Genomic DNA, 11956 nt, shown 5'->3' on the forward strand with positions numbered 1-11956 from the left:
TAAACAAAAGGTAAATGGTTTACAGAAGTTTTAAGTAGGTATGAATATAAACAATTTTCACAATGTGTAAATATGCTAATTTTATGAATAAAAAATACGAACAAAGACTGAATCCTTGAAGAATACATTTACGTAGTACTGTATATCCTCAATTTTTAGCATTTTAGATTTGTACAATATCATACGGGTATATCCCGAGAGATTCCGAACATGTAATCATTTTTTTCAGTGCATCTTGATGTGTTCTTGCGCCTTAAATGTTTGTGTTCGTTTGTGCGATATTTTCTTTTAAAAACAGGTGTAATTCTATTATATTTATATGACATATATGTTTGAACCAAAATCCTAAAATATTCATATTTAAACGGGCATTCAAATTTATCTAGCTTTCAGTTGGCTTTTAAGCGATGAATATTTGAATTTGTAATTAAATCACACCATCAGTTTTATTTATTTTTTGTTTTTATGATCAAAACATGATGATAAAACTTGTCACTTCAGTTTTGTTTTGATAGTCCGAATAAGAATTTAATTTGAAATTTATTAAAGGGGCTCCACTGAGGTTTTTTGTTCCGTTTGATGCAAGTCGAGACCAAAACCTTGCATGCAAACTTTCAGATCATTCGCTCACTCCGTTTGCCCAGAATGATTTTTCTTGTTGTGAAAAAATAACCCTCAATTGAAAAGCGTTGCAACGTTTTCCCCTTAAAAGGGCTTAGAATAGAATTAAAGTACGATTTTCAATTCATTTCTGAGTATCATTCTCTTTTTCTTTTGTTTATCTTTCTGCTTTTAGAGCCCGTCTGTTCTTTGTAAGAAAAACAAATTTTATGTTTTATGCGTTTGAACCTCAGCGGAGTTCCTTTAATGACCATGTCAAGGTCGGCTTAATTTTGATTACCGAGTTTGTCTATATCTACACTTCTAAAGATTTTCATTTACCAATATTGTTTTATTTTGTCTTTTTTTTATGATTATTTTTTATCTTACCCCTGAAGTGTTGTGGCGTTATTAACATGTTTGTATTGCCCAGGGGTAAATGTCAGTGATTTCGAATGACTGGTTCTCGCATACATTTGGCTTCGATTCTGCGAATGACTCTGGTTTCTTCAGAAAAAGCCATCAAGCCAACTAAAGAAGGTCCATGATTCTTCCCAGGTGCTTATGTCTAACATAGAGAACATCTAAAATACAGAACAGAAAGCCCCTTCTCTATATCTGTTTAGCTACCATGTCGCTGTGTTACCTGTGTGGTGTTAGTGGGTTAGTAAAAAAAAACGATCAAAACTATTTATATTTTTTAAATACATAAATCTTATCATGTAAGGTTGTAGACATAATAAAATTAAAACGACATATATCGTACAGAAGAAGATGATGTTACCTATTCATAAATACTTTAAAGTTTGGATAGAAAGATTACATGTTTTAATAGAAAGTTTATTTTTTCGAATGTAATTTATATATTTATTTAATGATATTTCATTCTCAATTTTGAAATAAAGTGTCGCTATTACAAGTACACTTACACGGATAGATCGTCCGCAATTTCTATATTTGAATCCCATTTAGAACGCGCTTTTGTCATTTCTCTAGTTAAATCTTTCTCTCTGGCTTTAATTAGATCACCTGTCATTGCTCAAGTACAATTTATTAGATTTCCCTTCATGCCTCTAGTTAACTCTCACGCCATTTCTCTTACTTGATTCCCCATCAATTCTAAAGTGATACACTAGTACTATATAGTAGTGTGGATTACTAGTTAAATCTCATGACATTTCTCTCATTAAATCGTCCCTCATTTCTCTAGTAAATCTCGTGCATTTTCTCTAGTCCAATTTTGTACCATTTCTTAAAGTAATCATCGTGTAATTTCTGTAATTTAATCACGTGTCATTTCTTAAGTTAAGCCCATCTCACACAGAACACACGGCTTACACGGTTGGCCACCCTTGTAAACCGTACATACAACCGAACCAACCGTAGCGTTATCCGAGTTACACTCGGGCCATTCGTGTGTAACCGTGTAAGCCGTGTATGATTTTTAAAACTTTTAAAAAACTGACACGGATGTAATGTCCGTGTATGATCGTATTAGCGAACGTACAAGACCGTAAGAGGCCGTGTCAGACCGTATGAGACCCGTACATACAACCGTATTTGAAGTCCACTACGAGTGAGTCCAATCCTGTCAAGATCGTATATAAATCGTATGGAATCGTTCGAGACCGTCCCAAAGTCCTACATCCAACAATCGATTAACACCCGAATTTCACACGATCATGGTACGATTCACACGTGTGCACACACGGTTTCATACGATCGCCATACGACCAATACGGTTCCAGTACGAATCATACATGGCAGATACGGTATAGTACGGGTATACACGGTATCGCACAGCCTCGTACGATCTTACACGGCCTTTTTCATTGAATATTATAAAAATTTAGGAAGTAGTTTTATTACACAGCTTCTACTTATTTCTGAGAGTTTTCTTTGAAATAACTGACTTTATTATTAAGGCACTGCTTATTAAATATTTTTTAATTATACCTTTGCAAAAGTTAATGGTTCCCATAGTCCCTTGGTCTTGGTCCCTATTATATCATCTGTTCTTGTCATGGAACCGAACCAGCTTCCGACATGTAGTACTAGTAATCCCTTAGGTAGTTTCTTTGTTGCTTTCTAAGGTTATGGTCTACGTTACGGCCAACAGGTACTCCTGCGTCCGCTAGTTGACCCTCCTCTAGCCATACTAGGGCATGAATTGGTCCTCTTGGTCGGCATTGACTGTTACACCAGTGTATCGTATCCTCAAAAGGTTGTGCAACATGAGTCAGGCAAGAACTAGGGACTTCACACTTTCTGTTTTATAAACTGTTGCATGAAGCAGACATTGAAATCTGTTGGCTAATATTTCGATGCATTTTCCAGCACTCTTCTGGCACGAGACAGTCTGAAATTCAATATGCGCTCATCGTGGCCAAGGTCAATCCTTGAGTAGGGCTTCGTCATCCAGGTCATCAATGGAAATGCATTGTCTCCCAGGAAGAAGTAGGCCTGGCAGCGGCTCTGGATCAGGGAAGCCTAGTTCACAGACTTCCACCAACTCCTTCTGGCCAAAAATATCTTAATGTCTATTAGTCTAATCATTATTTCTAGTTCCCTTAGTTTGCTGTTCGTTGCATCTGCCATTGTTTTTATATTTCGTTGAGAATTCGAAAATTTATGAAGCCAAGCCATCAAAATGGGTCAATTTATATCAAAACATACACGAATGTGTGATAATTCGGGCATAACTCGAACAAAAGACGGCGGGATCCTATGTTTACCCTGTGAATAGCGAGTGAATCGAGTAAAAGTCGTCATTAATCGTACCAGACCGTATCAGAACGTACTTGGAACCGTAAAACATTCGTATGTATTCGTATGCAGATCGTGTTCAAACCTTGCTTGTCCGAGTATATCCGTGCTATATTCGTACATACTCGTGCTATATTCGAGTGTTACTCGTACCAACTAATCCCCAGGCACGGTTGGAGCCCAATACTCGTATCAGTCAACCCGTGTATAACCGAGGATATCGTATGAGAACCGAGTGTTCAACCGTGTTTTGTGTGAGACGGGCTTTAGATCTCCAGTTAAATCTCATGACATTTGTGTCCTGTTAAATTTCATGCCATTTGCCCCGTTAAATCTCATGCCATTTGCCCCGCTAAATCTCATGCCATTTGCCCCGTTTAATCTCGTGCCATTTCTCCTGTTAAATTCCGTGCCATGTTATCCTGTTAAATATCATGTCATTTCCCCTGTTAAATTCCGTGCCATTGCTAGTTCAGGCTCCCTTTGGGTTTTCCCTCAGAAGCATGTGCTTGCCTTCTGTTTTATATGGGTCACATTATGCGGCTATATATAGACACATTAAAATACAAATTTGTATATTCAGCAAATTATATTGACACTTTGCATTATAAAGTGAGAAATTGCAAAGTGAGAACAACTCTATATCTTAAATTACAATCAGCAATGGATGCTTACAGCAATAAAACTTTTACGTTATTCATCCGTTTGTAACTTAAAGTATATAAAAAAAGATGCAATATGCGAGTTTGTATAAATATTTCAGTATTTTTTTTTAAGAAAGTAAATGTAAACTGACACTAGTATCATGAAGTGATCTGGGAAAATTACCTACTCAGATACGTTGACAGCAAAGTGTTGAATAAGAACAGGTACAAAAATGGCATTGTATTTTGAAAACATAGCAAATACAACCTTCGCTATACAAGTTCACAGTACGTGTCACGGATAAACAGTAGGTTTATAGAACGTTTAAAGTAGAGCTAAATTATAAATGTTTAAATTAAAAATGATCCTAATTTATGTTGAATCTGACCATGACTCTTTTCTTGATGGATATGTTAAGTACGCATGACGCTGCAAAGAGTGCTGAAAAAAGTGTTCACGTTGTCGTCTGCAAATAGTATGCATCATGTTATCAGAAACAAGTGCTCATGACGACATCTGTAATGATTTCGAAATGATGTCATCTGCTATTAGTGCTTATGATGTCGTCTGCAATTAGTGGGCATGGTGCCATCTTTAATAATTTCGTCATAAGGTCGACAGCAATAAGTGCGCATAACATCGTCTACAATTTTTCACAGATATAACTGGAAAAGTCGAATAAATACTGAAATATTATTTTGTTACAATCATGTTTTTGTGTGTTTGTGTGTGTGTGTGTGTGTGCGTGCGTGCGTGCGTGCGTGTGTGTGTGCGTGCGTTGGTGCGTGCGTGCGTGCGTGTGTGTTGTTTTTTTCATTTTAGCAATTGTATAGATCTACAATATACCAACAACTTCAAAATGTAAGATTATTGAATACCTGATAACACGTTTTACATATTTCGACTGACAAACTCATACAACCGTTTGGATAATAAGGTTGTTAAATTATTTATCACATGTCTGTGTACATCCATGAGCAACATCTAGATCTATAAATAGATTCGTAAAAAAACGTTGATGTTATTCTAACTCATGTCACCAAGAGTTAAGTTATTTATAAATATTCAAAAGTTGAACATCGATTGAAATTCATATTCAGTTTCAAACTTCATTTGCATAATTATTAGATATGCCCCAAATAACCGTACATCGGCAGGTCAGTGGAATTCGTTTGACCGGTGGGATTTTATATATGACCTGATCCAACGAGGATAATTATGCTTGTCTCTATACATTATAATAAAACATGGCACGTTCAATGTCCAGAGTTCAGTGTTGAAAATTTAGAAATTCTTCAGTTTAACAACTATTCATGATTTTGAATATTGCATATATGTTTAATGCATAAATCACATGTACCTCCGCCTCCAAACATGTAAAATGGCGGAGAATATATAGAGGGGGTGATGAGCAGAGGTGTTACCTTCTGACTTTCCCCGCATCGCTGTTTTTCTCCCTGACGCCATGATGGTCTTGCATATGTTCACTAATCCACAGTGCGGGATTTGGGGCGGGAGAGGGGCAATAAGCAATATTAAGCAATATTTTCACCATTTAAAGGCGTGGACTTTACTAGAGGTTAGAACATCATAAAGTCAGGTTCCCTGCTATTGGTTTGAATAGGGACAAGGCAAGCATTACCATACAAAGAATAGTTCATATTGGTGAACACATGATACAACGGCTATTATATACTTATAAAACAAGTGAAAACTGTCATATGAAATCGATATGAAACAGCTATTAACTACATGTATAATCAAACGCTTATGTAAAAACTAAACTTTTATATATGAAATAGAATTTAAACCGGTTTTATCAATCAAGAAAGCTAAATGTCGCCACAACGGCGAAACATTATTCACATAAACCTTTAGGGTCGACGGAGAAAGGTCCGTTGCCCAACACACTCTAAACACCACACACTTACGAACTTTCGCTATACGTATATGCAGTATTTCGATAGAGCGGAAGTCAGTGCGCGAGCATGCGCTTTGCCATATCTCGTTCAGTTACCGCTCACATTTTAAACTCGGTTGCTATGAAGCGACACTAAGCGTACATGGCTTTTACAACTAAAATATCAGACAAACACATTAAAACAATACACAAAAACTACACATAGTTGTTTTCTATATTAATAACTGATAGTCAAACAAATATCTCAATATTCTTACCGATTTAATGTATTGTTTACATGTGATGACAGCAACGCTGTGTGTTAGATTACTTTCGGTTCAGAAAATTCATTTGTTTACCATCAAAACTCATATGTTTACCATAGGAACCATATATAGATAGAAAGCAAATTAAACAAAGGTAAAGAAAAAATTGTCCGTTTCTGAACAAAAAATCGAATAAATAAATACAAAGTCTTTTTAAAAGGTCCCTTCTTTAAGTTCATTTGAAAGGGGAATAATTTGGTTGGATTTTAGACAGGGAAACAGGGAGTTATCTTTCATAGCAAGGGAATATGGCCGACTGAAATCTTGCAAGCAAGTTTGTAAGTGCCACAGCAACTGATTTATTGGATGATGGTTCAGAAAGATGCCCTTATTACTGGCGTTTTTTATTATTATTATTATTTTTATCTTCTTTTTTTTTCTTAACTCGAGCAAGTAGTTTGGTTCCGGGCGTGCACGTGTAATCCGTGTAACTTAAATATACAGCGGCACGAGAAACATACTTGTTGATCTATATCCATCCATGTTGCCTTAAAACACGCGTATCATTAATTATTTGTTGATAAATCTCCCCTTTTGTAGCACCTCATTTCATCTTTTATGACATTTATGTGTTTTAACGTCGACACTGAGAACATGTAGGTGATTAAACGGGGACTTGAAACATTGCTATATTTACCGTGCCTATATGTAAGACATCGCATTATGCAAATTAGAACACAACAAAACGGATGTTTTTTTATGAATTACATTTTACACTACATATGTCATTAATATATTTCCTTCATAAAAGAAGAAAAAAAGATGATGAACCACAAAAAAATAAAAGAAAAAAAGAAAGAAAAAAGACACTCTTAAAAAGGCAACAACAAAAAAACACGACCATGAAAAATAAAAGAAGTTAAACAACAGAAAACATCCCACGAAGAAGAGACCCCGTCCCAGCATCCCCCCCTCAAAAAAGAAACAATCCCAACAATAACAACAGCTACAAAGAGAATAACAACAACAGCAACAACAACAACAACAACAACAACAACAACAACAACAAAAGCAACAACAAAAAAAGAACAAAAGATCACTAACAAAAACAAACAACAATATGTTAAAATTTAACAATTTATAGATATTTCCTAGTTATCATTTATAAAATAAATAATTTTGAACCAATCATCAGACTTAAGCACATGTTTAAAAAGTTTGGCCTTACCATTACTTGCGACAGCGTTAGGACGTACCGTGAAGATATGTCATTTAAATTAAAGTGAGTGAGTCGCAGTAGAGACGTGAAATAATCTATTTTCGTTTAATCGTATGCAAATTCTTACATGTAATTTATGTGTTAAACAAAAACTGGACAAAAGGAAAACAGTTAAGTATGCTTGTTCACGTTTTGAGTTATTTACGTTACAGTTATTTCTTTCTTTAGGAAAATTTCAGATTTTTAGATAGCTTAATTAGAAGTACGTTAGAAACGTTGTTGCATTTATGTAATTGTTGTTCGCAGCTTGCACTCGCAGTGTAATCAATTTGTGAATGATATAAAATGTATACATGACAGTAAAGAATAAAGAACGCCGACAAAAAATAACAACAATAAAACAACAAATAAGGGAATGAATTAAAAAAAGTAGATCTATTTAAATAAAAAAAAATCTAGAAAAAAAGTAATAACAAACAATAACAACATTAACAACAAATAAACACGACTACAAATAGAAACATAAAGAAATATAATTATTTCAACAATTGTTGTTCATCAATTTGAAAATACTGACAAAATTACTGACAAAAATATTGACAAAAATACTGACAAAAATACTGACAAAAATACTAACAAAATACTGACAGAAATACTGACAAAAATTCTGATAAAATACTAACGATAATACAGACAAAAATATTGACAAAAATACTATCAAAAATACTGATAAAAATACTGACAAAAATACTGACAAAGAGAAGTCAGGATATCTAAACACTATTGACAATACAATTTATAAAGTTAAATTATGGTTTAACATTGCTTTTAATACCAGATGATGCTTTTTATCAAAAACAGTTTGGATACAAAGAAGGAAAATTAAGCCTTAACAGTTTAAAATAACGTAAATATTAAACTTAAATTATTCATTGCTTTATGACATTGTCTCCCCCTGCTTTAACCATAATCTGTCGACCCGGTGTATGTCACTTCCTTTTGTAAAAGATGCCGCAGAGTTTTCCGCAGGGATTCCTTGTCAATCAGAAAACGATAAAGAGTGTGTGCTGACTTCGTTCATTTGCATATTTTGTATATGTGACTAAAAACACTTCACTTCCAAAGAATTTCGCAAACGCTTTTCCAGCATGATATCAACATTGCATTTTTTTTTCAAATAATAATAACTGTTGCAATATGTAAACAAGGTATTCTCAAGGTATATGCAGAGGACAAATAACCCGACAGTCTGATCAGGATCCATGCTGTTCGCTTACCAACTCTATTACAAGTGGAGAAACTGACAGCGAACAGCATGGATCCTGATCAGACTGCGCGGATGCGCAGGCTGGCCTGGATCCATGCTGGTCGCAAACCCACTATGTTGGTTTTGTCGTGACGCGGCTCATATATTAAAATCATGAATTACACATGAATTCACACTCACCGTCAGTTCCTCAAATTGAGACTTTTGTTCATGTTTAAGAACTAAAAAATCTTAAGTTGCACCCGGATTTAATTCAGATGCATTTCAGATAACCAAATAAGTAAACAAATCAGATGTGTCATTTAACACGTTTCCGAAATGTATTACAGCACATGCATTTAAAGCTTTTCTAAAGATATATATAGAGAATACCATGCTAGTGTCTGATATTATAAAATTTATCAGGCAAGGCTAAGAAAAAAAAATGAAGGGCCCCGAGGCTTGCCATGGATTTTGTAAATTTTATAATATTAGTTGTTTTTTTCTTTTTATCAGCTTTTCTAAATGAAAATTTTTTAAAAAAAAAATTAAATGTATGGTTTTAAAATTATTAAAAGGACCGTTCAAAAATTCAAAATTTCTTTTTCGATTTCAAAGTTTACATTTAAAATTTCCAAACCCGTACCAAAAAATATATTAATTCTTATTTTTTTTAAAAATTTCCCCAAATTTTTTTAGATTTTATAAACTTTTTGATGAAAAGCTAGGTTTTAGGCATCACTTTAAAACAGAAACAAGTAATAAAATATTATTAAATTAAAAATTAAGATAAACCAAACGTTACAACACAATTTAAAACAAGGTTCAGTTTTACCAGTGTCAATCAGGAATGTTACAAAAGTTTTGCATATATATTGTTTAGAACCATATTAGTATTATATTTTATTTTCATTGTAAGAAAGTCTTACTTGTAATGTGAGTCACATTATTTTACAGACAGGCGGACTCAATTTATTAGGATTTATAAGCGTACGCTCGTACAGACGACAGAATGGAAGGCGCGTCCCTGGAAATCGATTCAGTATGGCGGGAGATTAAGCCGTGGGGGAAATTTCAGATGTTCCAGTTTTTCTTGATCCTCATTGACTATATACCAGCGTGCTTTGCTATTCTAAGTGCTGTTTTTACTGGTAAGAGTTTCTTTTTATCGCCCACCTATTTTTTTTATGTACAACCATTCAGCCTTGAAACTGGCATTTTGCTGGTTTCAAAGTTATGTGTATTTTAGAATCTCTTTGCATTGTCAATATACTAATAATTTAATCAGACACAATTTATGAAACTGACATCTCACTTCTCACGAAATTTTAATAAAAATCTTATATTTTTTAAATTTCAAAAGTTACCTTAATTTTTTTTTGATTTTAGGAAAATATACCGACTTAATGTAAAGTTCCCCAAAAAAGGGGGCAATTGCGTCACCACAGGGTAATTTTTCGTTAACTAGTCAGTGTAAAATGAAGTGCATTCACACGTTGGCCCGGTGTTTTGGGGAAAAGGGAATTGACGATTTTCATATTTTAAAAACTTTGACTATGCTTATAGGTTTTGGGGCTCCGGGAATTTTTGTTAATATCATTTTAAATTTAAAGTAAGACCTTGATAAAAAATATTTAAAATTTTATAAATAAAATTACCATTTTTGATTTTATGAAAAAATTTTAAAATTTTTTTCAGTGCAATTTTTGTACATGGGGTGAAAATAAATCTTGGGGTTTTAAAATTAAAAAAAAAATGAAAACTTTTTTAAAAGTTTTAATTTTTTTTTTACAATTTTTAAAAGAAAATTTCATATTTATTTTAAAAATACTGCCACCATGAAATATTTTTTTCATCCAAAGTGAAATAAATTTTTTTATAAAAAAATTAATATCCTTTTCAAAATTTATTAAAATATTAATAAAAGGGGAAATGCTTCAGATTATTTATGTTTGGCACATTTCTTTTTTCTTTTCTATATTAGGTATTTTTATAATTTTTTTAAAAAATTTTTTTTTTGTTAAAACGAAAATGTTTTCTTTAAAAGACACCGTGAAGTAATTTCCAGAAGTGGGCTCGAAAGTGATTTAAAACAAGTTTTCAAGAAATTATTTCACAATTGACTTAAGTAAATACATTTAAAAAAAAAAAAATATTATTATGCTCTGAAAATTTACTCTTTCTAGGCTCAGAAATCTTAAAAGCTGAAGTATTCTTACTGGTATTTTTTGCTTCTAGCATAAAGAGATAATTCAAACATTTTTCTTTTTCAAGTGGGACCTTGTTTGCAATCGGGCGAATCTGGCTGCCTTGGCACAGTCTTTGGTTCTTGCTGGACAAGGTCTTGGGGCATTAATTATGTCCCATATAGCCGACATATTTGGCCGGAGAAGACCAGTTCACGTGCTCTCACACTTGGGTGTCATGGCGTCAATGATTCTTTCATGTCCTTTTCAACAAACATAATCATGTTGTTAACTCTGAGACTTGTTACACTAAACATGGAACATTTTCAACAGGTAACTTCTCTGAATATGTTTATTATATATATTAAACATTGTTTTAAGCGCAATGCATTTGTTGTATTTTTGGAAAAAAAATGTACTTAGTATATCAAACTTTTCAATACGAGACAAAAACCCCATACAAAAACACGGTTTTCTTCCAAAATTTAAAATTTCTTATAATATAATAGAATTATATTAAATTTGACCTTCGCTAACACTTAAAAGTTTCACCCCCGAAATTGCAAAAGAAATTTTTAGGGTGAGCCAAAATTTTAAAAATTTTTGTTTACCATTTTTTTTAATTTAGTGTACAAAAGGGAAAACTTTATTTGGGTTTTCGTGTTTAATCATATTTTTTTTAAAAATCAGATTTTTAATATATTTTAAATTAAAACGTTAAAAAACTTTTTGGGTAAAGGGGTCGCAACTGCACTTTGGCAGCAAAAAAAATTTTAAAAATATAAAATTATTTTTTAATAAATTAAAAAGCGACAAATACAAACTCAAAAAGTAATTTATATAAACTGTTTAACTATCATTTTTAAAAATTTTTAAACGATTAATTGAATTTTACATACCGTTTTAAATCTTGAAATTCCGACAAAAAAATTACCTATTCAATTTTTAAATGGCAGGTTTTAAAATGAGCTTTTTTTTTCAAATTGAGTAGGTTAAAAAAAAAGCTTTTATTTATCACTCAGACATCTATACAAATTGGTTAAATACATTGTATGTATGTGTCACTTATACCGAGCTTTTGCATACACTTAAACGGTTTTTACGTAAGAGAGAGGGAGAGAAAAAAAG

Source organism: Ruditapes philippinarum, unplaced genomic scaffold (genome assembly GCF_026571515.1).
Source record: "Ruditapes philippinarum isolate M1 unplaced genomic scaffold, ASM2657151v2 ctg2803_1_1_1_1, whole genome shotgun sequence".
Classification (NCBI taxonomy): Eukaryota; Metazoa; Mollusca; class Bivalvia; order Venerida; family Veneridae; genus Ruditapes; species Ruditapes philippinarum.